We start from the raw sequence: 18,097 nt of genomic DNA, 5'->3' as shown, positions 1-18,097 counted from the left end.
TTCCATATAATCTCCATTGAGCTGTGGGGGTGGGGATAGCTGAGCTGGTGGGACTCTTGAGGTGCACATCATACTAATATCCACTGGCTTCTGTGTAGTTTCTGATCATGGATTCTGAACCATAATGTGCACTCTTTGACTTCCACAGGAAAAGAGGATCCTACTGTGAGGCTCACCCTTCTGCATGACTGGGGGCATGATTTGACCCAATGTAAGCACAAATGAGAAATAATCAAGACTTTCTTTGCCTCCTTTCTCTAATAATGAGAGTGACTCTTCCTAATTAATAATCAGGTAGCATGACTATAGTGTAGCTAAACATCGTGTGGATTAATGCTCTGAAAACCTATGGCACAACAGAAAAAGAAAAACACCTTTCAAAGTCTCTCTTGGAGACAGAGGGTGGATATATACCAATAAAAGGTTACTTTTAGAGTTTTAAGAAGCACCCAGTATCATAATTGGAGTTCAAAAAGCATCAGAATATTATCTGATTTCTGTTTATGTTTCTCAGCATTGGTTGCCAGTAGTTGTCTAGACAGAATGTAATGGGAAACACAGAAGACTTTTAATTAAAGGGGACTGTTCCAGTTTTTCAGTGACTCTAATAGCTGACTGGAGTTTGTACTTAAGATGAGTTGAAAAGTCAAAATGAAAGTTGAATTAAATACAGATTTGTGTGACAAATTACACACACGATATGGGAGAGTGTTCAGCACAGGAATATATACAACATACAAGAGACTGGTGACCCTGGTGGAGGCAGAAGTTTTGCAAACAAAATGAACTATTTTGGAGGGCTTATAAAATTAGAGTTTCCAAGGCTCCTTCTCCTGCAATTTAAAATATCCTCACCCACAAGGTGAATAAGTATATTTTTTCCAGCCAAAAAGAAGTCTGCAGCAATTAAGACAGGATAGGCTAACACCACCCCCAAAGTAGGCTGGCACAAGTGGGAGGCATTGTTAAGATAAAAGAACAGGAGTACTTGTGGCACCTTAGAGACTAACACATTTTTTTTTTGTCTCTAAGGTGCCACAGGTACTCCTGTTCTTTTTGTGGATACAGACTAACACGGCTGCTACTGTGAAACCTGTCATTGTTAAGATAATGTATGTGCTTTTTTTCACTCTCCAATTTCTAATGGGGTTTAGAGGAAGGGAAAAGGAGGAAAAGAGAGGAGCATGGAATGAGGCTGGAGTGAAGAGGCTGTGAGGGAGGAGCCGTCAGGGGGTTCGAGGAAACAGCCAATTAGCAAGGAGGGGGAACATCCAGAGTTAAAACTGAGAAAAGCATCTGATGATATCATCAGTGTCTGAAGGTTTCAAAGGTATCTGCTGCTACAGCTGTTTGTGCATCTGTTCCTACTGATTGCAATTTCCAGCTGGCTCTATTCAAGAGGTTATTTTTCCCTCTCCTTAACTCACATGACTGAGAGGAGGGGTGTTGCCTCATGGGCCTGGGTGCCTGATAAACATCTCTCTCTGTTTGGCTATAGAAGATATTCAAGACGTAGGTTCATAGATTATAAGGCCAGAAGGGATTTAAAACATAATGGCTGTTCAGCTATCTATGTGAGATGGGTTGGTGATCTTGGTCCAGCAGTTTTTGTTTGTTGTGTTAGTTTTTGAAGATACAGACCATTCCAAGTAAGAAATTATGAAGAAACTATCACAATTAATTTGACCCATTAACTCTTCCTTACGGAATATCACTGGGAATGTATTTGTACAAACATATTATAGTTACAAGCTATTTTTAAAGTAAATAATTATATTTAGAGTTTTTTCCTAATTTATGTTTCCATGCTCCCATTTTAGGCAAAGAAAAGATGGAGAAAGCAGTTCCCAATGGACAGGTATCTACATCACAAATGAGCTCTACTATATGCATTAACTGCATTCAGATGTTAGCAGTCTAGAGTGCACTGGATGGATGGAGCTCATGGAGAATGATCCATCCTTTCACCCCAGAAGATGAGGCTTGAGGCTGAAGCATGCTGATGTGGCACAACTGCTGTCTATTCTATACTCTTTTGTGAACAGTCATTCTCCACTGCCCACCCACAGGCTGTATGTTTCAGCGCATGATGCTTGCTTATATAATACCCACCATTTTGGCAGGACCCCCGTGACGTGCTATGTTAAATAAAATTGTTGGCAAATGCCTGGCATGCTCAAGTTATTACTAAGACACACAGTTTTAAACTGATGAAAATTATGATGTGGATGATCTCTCTTCATTGCCTTCATTGGGGAGAAGTCTGTATCATATATTAAGTGACACACTGATTCACTGACAATGTAAACTGGGGGGAACAGATGGGAAAATATTTTCCTTTACCAATCACACAATGGATGATGTGTGAAATGAACGCTATCGGAGATGAGCAGCCTGCAGGCCCTGGTTTTGACACAACACACAAGGTTTCCTTGGAATTAGTGTGTCTCACCTTCTCTGTGCTTTGGCACAAATAACTCAAATGAGCAAATGGTGTTTTTCAAAAAAAGAAAGAGCTGTCAGAGATTTGCAGGCATTAGAACCTCTGTTCACAGGCTGTCTGCAGATACTGCATTTGCCTGCCAATAAACGGTTCACTGACTACTTAAACTCTTTAAGGCTTCTTAAAGAGCAAATTCTAGTAGCTACATCAGGCCAGCTCTTGCTTTAGGTTACACTGGTACAAATACACCAATGGATATATTCTGGATTTACATTAAAGTAAGAGAGCAGAATCTGATCATTTATTATTTTATTTTTTCTTCTTTAACCACCCAGAATTTGGGGAACAATGTTGGCAGTAAAGACTATAGTGGAGTTGGCTACTATGAAACTTGTGGGTGATGTATGCAGTTATAATACAGTGTTGTCTTTTGTCTTCTGTGCATGGCGCTTTTAAATTGCTAAGCACTCTCCCTGGATCACCTCATGAGGAATGTTCCTGATGCAGAGGGCCTTCCTCATGAGATGAAGGCCAATCTTTGTGCACCAAAAGAACACCAGTGCAGGGGGAATTCGGGGGCACGTTGGGGGACATTTTGTGGGTGGTGAGCTCTGTCCTGACTTTTTTTTTTTTTGACAAAAATGGCCATTTGTCCTGTTTGCTCTTCCCAACTAATCAGTTGGGAAGAGCAAACAAACAAATGCCCAGTTTACAAAAAATGTCAGGCACAACCCCTGGTGGGAGCTCAAAGGAACTTGGTGTCGGTAGCGATGTGAGGTGCCGGGCAGTAGTGCTGAGGTGTCAGACCCCGTGCCAGGTGGCATGGGGCTTAGCCCCAGCTGTAGCTGCAGGGAGCATGGATCTCGGGGTGGGGGGGGTCAGTCCCAGTCACTGGTGGCATGGAGCTTGGGGGATGTCAGCCCCAGCCATGGACAGCATGAGGTTCATGGGGATCAGCCCCAGCTCCAGCTGAGAGCAGCGAGGGTCCCAGGGGGGTCAGCCCCAGCCATGGGTAATGGGGGTGGAGGGTGTGGCTCTGGCAAGCCCTGCAAGGGGGTGGGGGGGAGGGGCTTGGGCTCAGGTGGGCCACGGCTGTCTAGTTGTTACTTTAGGAAATATGGTCACCCTAAACTGGATATGAGCTAGAGCAAACCACAAGGATAAAGCAAGCACAAGTGGCACTTGCTAGTCTCGGTATTGTACTCAGTACTGGTACAGGGATGAATTGCTCATAATGGTCTCTTCTGGCCTTAACATCTATGAATCTTTAAATTCAATCACATTTCCAGCCTTTTAAAAAGTAGATGCCAAAAAATGAGAACTGTGTGTAAAGTTAAGTTCCTAAGGGCCAGATTTTTAAAGATATTTAGGTGCCTAAAGATGCAGATAGGTGCCTCCTGGGATATACAAAAGCGCTTAGGTGCCTAATTTCCATTGATTTTTATCATGTTATGTACCCAGGTGCTTTTGGACATCCCACTAGGCACCGATCTGCAACTTTATGTGCCTCAATACCTTTAAATATCTGGCTGTAAGTCCATATTGAGGCATTTAAATAGTCTGATTTTCAGTAATGCTGAGATCGTAGTGATTAAAATCCCTCTGGATCAATGGGAACTGCTGCAAGCACAGTAAAAATAAACAACAAATAATAATAATAAAACAAGCCATAAAGTTACAATACACACACGACACTGTAGTTTCATAGCCACATTCAAGGCACCCTTTTTTAGTGTAAAATGTTTGCTACTAGTTCTTACTACAGTCTGTTGAAGTAGAACTCTGATCTACCTACCTCTCTACCATGAACCATATTAACCCATTTTATACAGCATACTGGCCTGCATAATGTAGTTTCCGTGTTAAAGAGATTGAAAGCAACCATTGTACTTGTAATTTCCACTATAACCATACCCCCACCCACCCACAAACCAACCAACCAACAGTTCTGATGGACTTCACTGTACCTTTGAAAAACTGTAACAAAACCAGTGGAGAACTCAACTCCTCTGCACAGGTACCCATTGCAAAAATGTTCTGTGGTGATCAAGATGAGTCAACATAAATGCACTGCTAATATTCACAGTGGCTATGTCATAGCAGCTGCTCTAAATTACATGCCACGGCATACTATTGTCTGAGCGCAGAACTATTCCCAGATAAAAAATAAAGGCTGAAATACATTCCTGTAGAATACAATCTAATTAATGAATCTTCTACAATTAGTTTCTTGATTAGATATAATTATCCTAATTGGGTAAAAGATATGAAATTACAGAAAGGTATGTTTGCACATGGGGAAAAAAAATACCAGGCTAGCCATTAAAGTGCATCCCCCAGTAGTTAGTTTTTTACCTTCTCCAGAAGCTAGCTAGGGAAGAGGATTTTGAGCATTATCATTGCTGCAGTTAATTTAGACCTTAATATTCATTTGCTGCAACTTGATGCTATTATGCTAGATTTAGAGGGTGCCACAACAATATTATTCAATACACTTTATTTAATTTTAATTCCTTTTCCTATGTATTCCCTCTAGCTCTCCTCCAATTATAAAATGATAATTGTATTTTCTGGCAGTGGGTGGTATGAAGGATAAACAGAGAATATTTCTGCATATCAAAGTACTGTTGAGTCAGTGATCTGTGAGTCATTTTAAGCAGCAGGAGCACCAGTATGTTGAAGAAATGTAGGCAATATTTTATAAATATGTATTTTTTGTGTATATAGCCCAGCTCAAACCCTAGGAAAATAATGGAGAAGAAAAGAGTTAAACATCGAGAAGGTAATAAAGGTTTGAGCAGTAAACATGAGTTTAGCTTGATTGCTTTTGGAAAAATTACAAAATAGGTGCATGAAGTGAAAGTGGTAGATGTAATGCATTGAGTTTTTAGAAAAGCAATTGATACAGTGTCTTGCAAAATGTTACAGAAAGCGACTTCTCATTGACTTAGATATGAGTATCTCACATGGAATGAAATCTAAAATGTAAAGAGATAGTACAGACATGTCTATGCTATTCGATTTGGGAGAGTTGTAAAAGGGGTTACAGTTGGATTCAGTGTTCACTACAGTGGTCTTATCTAGTATCTTCATTATTGGTTTGAAAGAGAGAATAAACACTGTGTTAAATACAAAAATCAGTCATGAGAGGGTTAAGATTCAAGAGAAAAAAATTGGTGAGGCGGTCAGTCAGTAGCTTGCAGAGGGGTAAGGGAAATTGCCAGGGATTTTGGGTGGGAGGAGCAGTGTGAGGGTCAAGAAAGAAGTAGCAGCAAGGACTGTTAATCATAGAATCATAGAATCATAGAATATCAGGGTTGGAAGGGACCCCAGAAGGTCATCTAGTCCAACCCCCTGCTCGAAGCAGGACCAATTCCCAGTTAAATCATCCCAGCCAGGGCTTTGTCAAGCCTGACCTTAAAAACCTCTAAGGAAGGAGATTCTACCACCTCCCTAGGTAACGCATTCCAGTGTTTCACCACCCTCTTAGTGAAAAAGTTTTTCCTAATATCCAATCTAAACCTCCCCCATTGCAACTTGAGACCATTACTCCTCGTTCTGTCATCTGCTACCATTGAGAACAGTCTAGAGCCATCCTCTTTGGAACCCCCTTTCAGGTAGTTGAAAGCAGCTATCAAATCCCCCCTCATTCTTCTCTTCTGCAGACTAAACAATCCCAGCTCCCTCAGCCTCTCCTCATAAGTCATGTGCTCTAGACCCCTAATCATTTTTGTTGCCCTTCGCTGGACTCTCTCCAATTTATCCACATCCTTCTTGTAGTGTGGGGCCCAAAACTGGACACAGTACTCCAGATGAGGCCTCACCAGTGTCGAATAGAGGGGAACGATCACATCCCTCGATCTGCTGGCTATGCCCCTACTTATACATCCCAAAATGCCATTGGCCTTCTTGGCAACAAGGGCACACTGTTGACTCATATCCAGCTTCTCGTCCACTGTCACCCCTAGGTCCTTTTCCGCAGAACTGCTGCCTAGCCATTCGGTCCCTAGTCTGTAGCGGTGCATTGGATTCTTCCATCCTAAGTGCAGGACCCTGCACTTATCCTTATTGAACCTCATCAGATTTCTTTTGGCCCAATCCTCCAATTTGTCTAGGTCCTTCTGTATCCTATCCCTCCCCTCCAGCGTATCTACCACTCCTCCCAGTTTAGTATCATCTGCAAATTTGCTGAGAGTGCAATCCACACCATCCTCCAGATCATTTATGAAGATATTGAACAAAACCGGCCCCAGGACCGACCCCTGGGGCACTCCACTTGACACCGGCTGCCAACTAGACATGGAGCCATTTATCACTACCCGTTGAGCCCGACAATCTAGCCAGCTTTCTACCCACCTTATAGTGCATTCATCTAGCCCATAGTTCCTTAACTTGCTGACAAGAATACTGTGGGAGACCGTGTCAAAAGCTTTGCTAAAGTCAAGAAACAATACATCCACTGCTTTCCCTTCATCCACAGAACCAGTAATCTCATCATAAAAGGCGATTAGATTAGTCAGGCATGACCTTCCCTTGGTGAATCCATGCTGACTGTTCCTGATCACTTTCCTCTCATGTAAGTGCTTCAGGATTGATTCTTTGAGGACCTGCTCCATGATTTTTCCAGGGACTGAGGTGAGGCTGACTGGCCTGTAGTTCCCAGGATCCTCCTTCTTCCCTTTTTTAAAGATTGGCACTACATTAGCCTTTTTCCAGTCATCCGGGACTTCCCCCGTTCGCCACGAGTTTTCAAAGATAATGGCCAAGGGCTCTGCAATCACAGCCGCCAATTCCTTCAGCACTCTCGGATGTAACTCGTCCGGCCCCAAGGTGGGAAAGCAAGAAAGGCTTGTGGCCTTACAGAAGAGGAAAGGGGTACAGAAGTGGCAGCTGGGTAAACAGATGGGCAGGGGAGTCACAGTGCCTTAACAATGGGGTTTGGAGAAAGGACATGTGGGTGAGGGAGTTAAGGAAAAGCAGCAAAAGAGACAGGATCAGTGCATGGGAGACATCCATATAGAAGTCCTTTAGCAAAAGTTTTGTCAGACAGCCAGGGTATGCTGCACTGTTTCCCAGCCTCTTGAGGCTGAGGCTAAGGCGGGAGTGGGGTGGGGTGCAGTCGGGGCGGGGGGAGAATTTGGGTAATTTGGCTTCCATACATCGTAAAACTTGGTATTTATGTAACATTTTAGATGTTCAACGTGCTTTACATTTCCCCTGTTTTACAGATGGGGAAATTAAGACAGAGGTTAAAGTGACTTATGCAAGCCCATTCAGCAAATCAATGGTAGAGTGGAGACCATAATTGCCAATTGTTTTTTTAAAATGTCATTGCACAATTCCCTGAAAATGTTGCAGTTCTGGGAGTTACTGTGGTGAGAGTCACATGCACATCCTGAGGAATTATAAGTAACTTCAGTAGGATGTTCTGAAGAATATAGTGGCTGAACTGCAAACAAAACTAGAGAAGGCTATGAAGAACTTCAGAGGGAGTTCATACAGGCTGGTGAATGGGAAATGTGTTAGGAACTGAAATTCACTGTTGACAAAATTCAAGGTAATGTACAAAAAAAGGGGTAATTTGAACTACTTCTGCACTTTACTGAAACAATTCTGGAAAGTTGAATTCAAACAAAATGTTAGGATGTGCCAGGAATGAGATAGAAAATAATATGAAAATGTTATGATGTTGTTATATGACCTCACCTGTAATGCTGTATTCATTTCTGGTTACCCTATCTCAAAACAGGTATAGAGGCAATAAAGAGGCTCAGAGACAGGCAACTTATATTATTAGAACCATGGAAAAACTTCCATATAAAGAGAAATTGAAGAGATTGGGACTGTTTCATTTAGAGAGAACATAATAGTGATATAAAAACCAATGAACAGTATAGAGAAGGTGCTCCTATTTACCTTCTCTCATGATACACGAACAAAGGGACATTCAATGAAACTGAAAGAAAGTGCTCCTATTTACCTTCTCTCCTGATACACGAACAAAGGGACATTCAATGAAACTGAAAGTCAACAAATTCAAATCTGATAAGAAATAATAAAACCTGATAAGTATCTGATGCATAATTATCGTGTGGAACTCACTCCCACAAGATATTAATGTTAGTAGATTAGCAGGATTCAAAAAAGGATTCAACATTTATATGGAAAATAAGAATATCACTGTTATATTAGATAGAAACAATTAAAAACAGAAAAGATACAAACACTTGTGCTTTCGGGTAACGGGCAGCCACTTACTCTTTGGGTTTCAGAAGAAACTTTACATATGGACTTGTTTTCCCACAATCCATTATCTGGTTTCCTGTCCTTCCGCTGACGAATTTGGTTTCTCTGAAACCAGTAGAAAATGAACTTAATTCTAACTCCTAGGAATCACTAAGGAGCTTACAACTCATTTGAGTCAAGAAAGGATACATACATTTTTCTCCAAGACTGATAGTCATTGCTTCCCCTCCCCCATCCTTCTTATAACCTGTATCTCCCCCTCACTTCCTTTACTAATGAGAAACGAGGGACAAACATAATAAAAGGTGAAACCCAACAGAAAGGCAAAGGGACTGAACTAAAGAATCATTGTGCAGCAGAGTGGTTAAGTAGATAAGGTAACAAACATAACAAATATAACAATCTGCTACTTGTATTCCCTATAATTTGTCCCATTGCTTCATTTATGCTTCGTTTTTCAATTTAACTGGCATGCTACTGGAGGGGAAAGTTTTAGCTGAGTCCCAACAGGAAAAAGACACTTTACTCCCTGCATCTGCACCGTTCTGGACCGCACAACTGAATGTGGGTGTGAGACAGAAAACAAATTATAATAATCCCATCGAGTCTTCTTCAGAAGTAACCACAATTCTTTTCCTGATTGGGACTTTCATCAGTGCTCAGAGACCATTTCTTTCTTACCTGAGAGAAGAACTGCAGCCAAGATGCAAACGCTTTTGGTGCCAATTCAATAAATACGTTTAGCAGCCTTTATGTAACTATCTTCTGCCAATATCAATGGAAATATCCTGGTCATCCGTTTATTGGAACCATCTATTGCACTGAATGGAAGGTTATATAATGCTTTGTAAATTGATTTTTTTCCCCATGCCTTCATTTTCTCACATGCATTGGCCCAAGTCATCTTTACAGCTCTCAATAAACGTAGTCTCTCACTCAGTTTGGCACTGGAGCTAGTGCTTAACAGTTTTTAGGTAGAATTTACTAGTGTTAATTCTTCCAGTGGGAAATTGGAAAGTCATCAACATATTGATAAAAAAATGCTGGATGAGGAAGTCATGAAATCTGGAAGATTAGTGGTAGATTTGATAGTTACACTGAAAAAGATGACATCTTTTGTCCTATGTTGAATCATTTTGTGATTCTTCTGTAGCCCTGGCCCTTCTAACATAAAGGACGGAATTAGCAGTGCTGGCCTTAGCATTTTTTGCCAGGCTTGTAAAACATTTTGCTGCCAACTCCCCTTTTCCCCACTCCCCAAAAAATAAAAATAAAAAAATAAAAAAAATTGCGATGAACACTTGTGCACCACACTCTGAGAATGTGAATTAACACCACAAACTCAGTTTTATAAATAAGATAGCCATGTGCCCCTATAAACCAGAAGTGTCCCTGTTTATGGGCTGGTCCCTGTAAGTTTTACAGAAACTGTTTGGTCCTGATGTTTGCAAACCCTAGCAGACTGGCCCTCTGAATGACTCACAGCCCAACTTAACTGGTGAAAACAGATGGCAGGTTGAATGAGAGCACCTATGTAGCTCAGGGGCACACCCCATGTATGCCGTTCAATAATATTGCCACCCTGGCCTCCATGAAGTCTCCTAGCTCAGTTAAAGGCAATGGCAAAATTCCCATTGACTTTTACTAGGCCAGGATTTCACTCTAAAATCCTTGGCACTGATCTAAGTAGTGAGATCTGCAGTACCACCATCATAGGCAGGAAGCTACTGACCTATACTGAGGGGCTGGTATCTATACTTCGGTTCACATCTTCTGAATCAAAAGCAAACACGAGACTGTGGTAGAGTATGGCAATGTGCAGGGAAGGGGAGCTCAATATTTTAGAGAAGTCTTTTTTGATTGTGGGTGAAGGAGTTAGTGTTTTCAACTGTCATATTTAAGTCTTTTGACTGATATCACACATACTGGGTCTTTGACTCAGGGAAGACCTCACATAGTTCTTGATAACTTTAAGTTTCAAAAGGTATATTCTGCAGAAGCCAAAACAATAAGCACAGTCAAGAAGGGGCTCAATACAACTCTTGACCTGTAATCCCTGATCTGAATTTAGGGTGCAAGCTCATGCGCTAAAGTATATTAAAATGCTTTAAGATAGCAAAGTAGGAGCTATTAGAGCTGTCAGGAAAGTAGGGAAACATACAATATTAATTAACATTTTAGGTCGGCTTGTCAATAAACTAAGGCCCAGTGCAGTCCTATAGTGGTTTAATAGTTAGAAATGTTTCAGCATAAGGGGTACACGAGTTAGCATAAGCAGTTTGACCTAAGGTTATAAGATTTAGCAATAAATGCTTTGTAAGAAACAAATGAACCACAAAAGAACAGTTTACGCTTGAAATAACAGATTTCTAGGGGATTTTTAGTATATGTAAAATAAGGTTACCTACATTAACATATTGGAAACACTGGGGAATGTATTAACCCAGTATAGATGCAAATAGCTTAATGCAGCATTTGGAACCCAGAGTGTGGGTACCTGGAAAGCCCCATAACAATAAGGGGCCTGAGACTTGTAAGTATATGTAAATATATGTATAAAACCTGATGCATGAATATTCGTAAGTGGGAAATTGGGACTGATTCAGTAGGCAGAAGCCCAAAACATCATCTCCTCTTGTGATGACCTCTGCTTACTTTTTCTTTCATCTTTGCTTTTGCCAGTCTCTATTATGTTGTAAATATGTCGACATTGGGAATTGTTCTATCCTGCACCAGACATAAGGCTGTAAGTATGCATGATCAAGGGGTTCATTCTGTTATAATTAGTGTGCTCGCTTATTTTTCTGATTCCAACTACACTTGCCAAATAAAACTCATGAAGTCTCTGTGTGTTTCACCAACTTCATCTTCTTAATTAACTCTAAGCAGCTGCCTGAATAAAGAACCTGTTATTTGTGACAAGTGGATTTGCGCCCCAAACTAATCAAAGGCTACACAACTGTATGAGCATAAATCTGCTACAATCTAGTCATCACAATAAAATTAAGATTCTCTAGTGGTGTGCAATACTGCAGCTGTGGCTCCTTTACAAACTGTAAAAACTAAAAACTTTACTTGTAGCACTTTACAAACTTTAACAGTTGAATGGTCATGACCCCTCGTTGAGGTAAGTCAGTATTTTCATAGGCTTCTAACCCTTATTTGCTGGGTTGCAGGTGGGCATGGTTTGAGAGATTGGCTGAGGGAATGGGAATAGAAACAAACTATACTTTTGGTGGATAGGGCCCTGTCATCAGCACTAGAGGAAGCAGGTGCTACTGTGTGAGGAATCTGGGTGCCTTAAAGTTTGGGGAATTTTTAGATCATGTGTTCTCACCTAATTCTTTAAGATACCTTTGATGCCTCAGTATTATCACTGTTTTACAAATTACAAAATGTTAGCCTCAAGTTCTTTGTGCTTCACTTTTCACATATGACGTTATGAATCGCTGGATTTAGGTGCCTAACCCAGGCACTCAAGTCAAAAAGTGCTGCCTATGTGACTTGAGCAGACCAGGAGATTCCTTACAAAATTCATTAGATAATACTGCCTCAGGTCTCCTTGCTTTGAGCTGCCCCCACCCCTCATTTCTGGAAGTCACACTGGGAGCTCAGCAGAGGAGTCATCTCAGTGTCAGGCAGTTGGCTGTAGACAGTTTGCAGAAGCCCTAATGCTATCAACAGTTGCTTGGATACTGCACCCTACAACGATAATCTTCATCTGGAGTCTTCCCAGAAATCAAGGGATCTATGGTGTTTTCAGGCCCCAAAGCACAGCCCTAAATAGCTCTGGTGGAACTGTGATTAACCCATGATCATTAGGAACATTCAGAGAAAAGCTTTCAAACCTAGACATCAGGTTACATTTTCAAGACTATCTTTACAAGGTAAAAGGTCTAGAAATTATTTTCTTTCCCCTAAATAAAAGCTGAGATTCTCTTTTATATTTTTGGTCAGGCAAATTAGGTGCAGCCTGTGCTCTGAACTAAACAGGGCTGAAAAGTCTGGTTCTGAGAATTAGACACTGGCTAGAGAAGAATATTAAACTGGTGGGCAATGTATGTTTCCCATTTATGGCATATTAGACCTATTTTGACATTTGGAACACTAACTGTCACAATATATTTAGCTCAAATACTGAATCTGAATTGTTGGTGGACTACCCTTTAAAAGTACTTTGTGACTGAGAGGCTGATCCAACCCTCGTGTAAGATTTTGTTTATGCTTGAATCAAATGAAAGTTGTGGAATGATCAGAAAATGTCTTGTGCAGTCGTAAACTCAGTACATTTTAGAATTTATGGTTTTCAGGCTCATATTTTAGAAGTGATTTCAAAATTTATCTTCCTTTGAACAAGTAAAGTGCTCTCTGGAGATGGCAACTCATTTTATAACTGCTCTTGCCTTCTTTAAGCAAGTCCTTTACTTCTACATTTCATTAGTCATTTAGCAGGCCCTCAGAGCTCGCCTAAAGGCAAAATAATGGCCCCTTTTGCTTTGTAAAGAACACTAAAATATGTTATAGAAAACTTGTGTCTACTGTAACAGGGGTGTGCTAATGTGTCACAGCTGCAGGCATCTTGATCAGTTCAGTCAGCAAGAAATCTGAAGCTTTTGAAACTCAGAGTTTATTTATTTATATAATTGACTAGCTGGAAGTAAATCAATTTGAAATATTGATCCCACCCTGCTTAATAAACTCACATTTTCAAAGGTGTTCCAAAAAAGTGCTAGAGATGTAAGAACACCAGAAAATGTATGGTCTGATGCTGGTGATCCTCCTAATGTGTCAAATTCAAGGACAATTCACATTTCTACCCCTTATTGTCCCTTCTCAACTCAAAAGACAGTAAACTGGAAACATTTTCTCACCAAGTAGTTAAGCAAACTTTGAGAAAATTTAGACTTAAATAGAAAAATCCCTTCTCTGATTTATGTATTCTGACCTCAGTTTAGGGTTAAATTAAGAGGTTATAACATTCACTAGAAAATAACTCTGGCAGGGACAAGATGACATGCATAATAGAACCACTGCTCTGACTGCAGTCTTGAGGAAGGCTCTTCATCACTAGTTAGACAGCAGTTGCCTGCAGCCTAAGTCAGCTGCATCCCCAAATTGCTAAACCTTCCACGTCAGTTGGTCCTTAATAGAAGCAGAGTCCAGTGAAATATACATGTTATTGGTTAAGTTTCCGGGAAGTTCAACCTATACCATAGGAAAAGTACAGTAAGCCCCTTTCCAAAGAGCACAATGGTAAAATAAAATGCCCTATGTTCTTCAATTCTAAATATATTGGGGTGCTTATGACCATTGCCCCAGCTCATTTTCAAATGAACCAGCTGACTAAAACAACTTGGGCCTCTGTTTGTCTAAAGGACTCCTTGGTGTTAATGATCTCACTTGAAGATCTATAATTTATCAGTTAGTATTTTATATATTAGGCTCGTGTCCTGCTCCCACTGAAGTGCCTGGTAAAACTGCAATTCTCTTCTATGGGAATTTTCTATTCCCTGTAGATTCATTTAAAGGAACACTAACAGTGTTTTTTATACACAGGCCAAAAATATGACTGGCCTTTTATGGGAGTAGCAGAGATTTGAAAGTATTTTTTAATGGCTTTATAAGAGAACAACTGTGGGTAAGGAAGTTGAAGTGTGGAAGGGAAAGTGCCTTTGTGGCAAAGTGGTTTGATGTGACCAAGTTATTGGAGACATATAGGACAAGAGCTCAGGCCCACATTTTTTGAGTGCTTTGTGCCCCCAGTTGGCACCTGGTTTTCAAGAATAGCTCAGCTCCTATTTAAGCACCTAAAGAAAGGACAGTTTTTCAGAAAATACTCAGCAGCTCCCAGTGTGGCATTTTCTTTTAAAAAAAATCAGGCCACTTATTTTAGTTAAATTGGAGCTGAGGTTGCTTGAAATCCTGGTCCTGATTGAGGGTGCTGAGCACTTGTAAGACTGGTTATATAGAAAAATAGTTATAAAATACAATCCTGTTTCCACCCACAGCACTGGCTATGTGGGCCAGATTAAAAACAAATGCCCATGATTATTAACCAGACTATAAGTTACTAAACTTGCCATATACTTTAAGACACTTACACGCATGCAAAGTAAGTTCAAAAAGCAACACAATCAAAATGGTACCAATTTACACCAATTGTGTATTAATGCAGTAAATGACCAGACAAGGTGCAGGGCAATGGAACTTCTGGCCTCTAGGCCTGGTCTACAAATAGAAATTGCCCCATTTTCAACCTAGCTAAACCCATAGATGCCATCTGTAAACAGATGTGTCCACGCTGGGGTTTGTACCCCTTTAACGATATCATTTTTAAAAATGATTTTAGTTAAATCAATGCACCATCAGTGTGTTGACAAGAAATCTGAAAAATTGGGTTTGTTGTGTTCCTATTTTGAAAATATACAGCCAGATCATGATCTATTATTTGTGTTGGGGCAAGGGGAAATAAGATACTCATAGCTTGTCTATACTTGAAACACTACAGCATCATAGATGCAGCTGTGCCTTGGTAATGCTTCAGTGTAGACAGTATCTGTGCTGATGGGAGAGGTTCTCCCCTCGTTAAAGGTAGTCTACCTCCCCAAGAGGTGGTGGCTAGATGTACAGAAGAATTCTTCCACTGACCTAGCCCGATCTACACCAAGGTTTTGGTTGGCTTAACTACCTCACTCCGACGTATAGACTTTTCACACCCTAGAGTGACATAGCTGGGTTGACCTAACTTTTTAGTGTAGGCCAGGTCTCAGTTACTCCCTTGTGTATGTACTTTATATTGCCACTTCTAGAAGCCAGAAGGGCCATTCACAAATCATGTAACACATTTTTGGATGATTATTAAGGCCCACCCTCCCGCCTACCCCCTTGTAACACTGAAATAAACACTGTTATAGAAAATTAAGCCCCCATCCACTCTGTAATATATTTTGTAATTTATGGATGGCTTTGAAGGGCATCAGGCATCAAAGTGCCAGGACATTCTGCCCTTGTGCACATGAGTGAGAAGAGGGGGCAGAACCTTGGCTTCATGCATATGCTGAGACAGGAATAGACCTGACAGTTTACTCCCTTTGCTGAGCTGTAGGGAGACTGACTATAGCTAGTCACAATCTCCCTCCTGCGCTGCTCCAGAGAGAGCACAATAATGCACTGCCCCTTACCCTGGGAAGATCCCAAACCAATGATCTATCATGCACACACAGAAGTTTGTGTATATTTCATATATCTACATGCACACACATGCGTGTCTATGCACGTGCTTAGTTACACAAATGAGAGAAGTACTTGTCACATAGCAATTTTAATAACTTCAAAAGGTTTATTTCCTTGTTTTGTATTTAGGTAACAAATATATATGCATTTATGTTACTTGTATTTTCCCCATTTATTGGCTGTATACCTTCAGCCCCCAACTAAAACCCCTCCAACGCATTATTAAGGATCTACAACCTATCATGAAGGATGACCCAACACTCTCACAAATCCTGGGAGACAGGCCAGTCCTTGCCTACAGACAGCCCCCCAACCTGAAGCAAATACTCACCAGCAACCACATACCACACAACAGAACCACTAACCCAGGAACCTATCCTTGCAACAAAGCCCGTTGCCAACTGTGCCCACATATCTATTCGGGGACACCATCACAGGGCCTAATAACATCAGCCACACTATCAGAGGCTCGTTCACCTGCACATCCACCAATGTGATATATGCCATCATGTGCCAGCAATGCCCCTCTGCCATGTACATTGGTCAAACTGGACAGTCTCTACGTAAAAGAATAAATGGACACAAATCAGATGTCAAGAATTATAACATTCATAAACCAGTCGGAGAACACTTCAATCTCTCAGGTCACGCGATTACAGACATGAAAGTTGCAATTCTTCAACAAAAAAACTTCAAATCCAGACTCCAGCGAGAAACTGTTGAATTGGAATTCATTTGCAAATTGGATACAATTAACTTAGGCTTGAACAGAGACTGGGAGTGGCTAAGTCATTACGCAAGATAACCTATTTCCCCTTGTTTTTTCCTACCCCCCCCCACAGATGTTCTTGTTAAACCCTGGATTTGTGCAGGAAATGGCCCACCTTGATTATCATACACACTGTAAGGAGAGTGGTCACTTTAGATAAGGTATTACCAGCAGGAGAGTGGGTTGTGTGTGTGTGTGGGGGGGGGGGTGAGAAAACCTGGATTTGTGCTGGAAATGGCCCAACTTGATTATCATACACACTGTAAGGAGAGTGATCACTTTAGAAAAGCTATTGCCAGCAGGAGAGTGGGGTGGGGGGAGGTATTTTTCATGCTTTGTGTGTATAAAAGATCTTCTACACTTTCCACAGTATGCATCCGATGAAGTGAGCTGTAGCTCACGAAAGCTTATGCTCAAATACATTGGTTAGTCTCTAAGGTGCCACAAGTACTCCTTTTCATTTTTTGTATTGTATCTACGTACTCAAAACAATTTTTTTGAAAGTGGAAAGTGGAAAAAGAATTGAGTTAAAGGTACATGGAGGTTGGAAGCAGTGAGTGCTCAATACAAGACTTGAGTTACATGCACTAAAGCATTGAAGCACCTGATAATCAATTGAAAGAACTAAACTTCCATTGATAAGCTGTCACTAATAAAAAGCACTTCTAGTACAGAATCTATTTGCACAGTCATTCTTAAAGTATGATTCATAAACTTTACCGGCTAATCTTTAAAGTTCACTGTCAAGGACTGCACAGTAGTGGGATCCTAAAATCTGACCAAGAGTATACCTAGAAATGTTATTCTTTTGAAAAAAATTCTAATCCTCTAACAGTAGGGAAAAGAATAGTTAAGGGAAGGTAAACACATATTCAAATACATTCCTAGTTCATATAGTTTCTTTAACTTAACTTTAACTTTTCCAAGTTTTCCCTACATACCTTCAATCTATAGACCTTTTTGCACCCACCTGCCATGTATTTTTTATACGGGTATCAACTTTCAAAAGCTACTTGTAATGGGGTCAGCCCCTGCCTCTCACCCCTTTCAAACAGAACCCCTTCTGGGGTATATAGTCTCTACCTTCTTTCTCATGGCCCTTCCCAGAGACACTGCCTTCCGTAACAGGCAAACAGGGGCCTATCACAGTACCCTCAGTTTGTGTGTCCTTTTTGGCAGCCCTCCCTGGGCTTGGTTTCTAATGGGGCCCATCGCGATACCCTTGCTTGGCCTGGATAGGTTCTGGGCTCACTCTTTACTCAGTCCCTGCAGCAAGTCAGGAGTGTCTTCTTAGCTTCCCTGGGCTTTGGCACCCCTCCCCAGGCACACTCTTGCCCACATTGAGCTGTCCATGGTCCTGCTGCTCTTCCAGCCAGACAGGAACCCGTCTTCCCTCCTTCAGCTCC

The sequence above is a fragment of the Natator depressus genome, chromosome 3 (assembly GCF_965152275.1).
Source record: "Natator depressus isolate rNatDep1 chromosome 3, rNatDep2.hap1, whole genome shotgun sequence".
Lineage (NCBI taxonomy): Eukaryota > Metazoa > Chordata > Testudines > Cheloniidae > Natator > Natator depressus.
The sequence above is the reverse complement of the archived record's forward strand: the minus strand, read 5'-3'. Positions refer to the sequence as shown.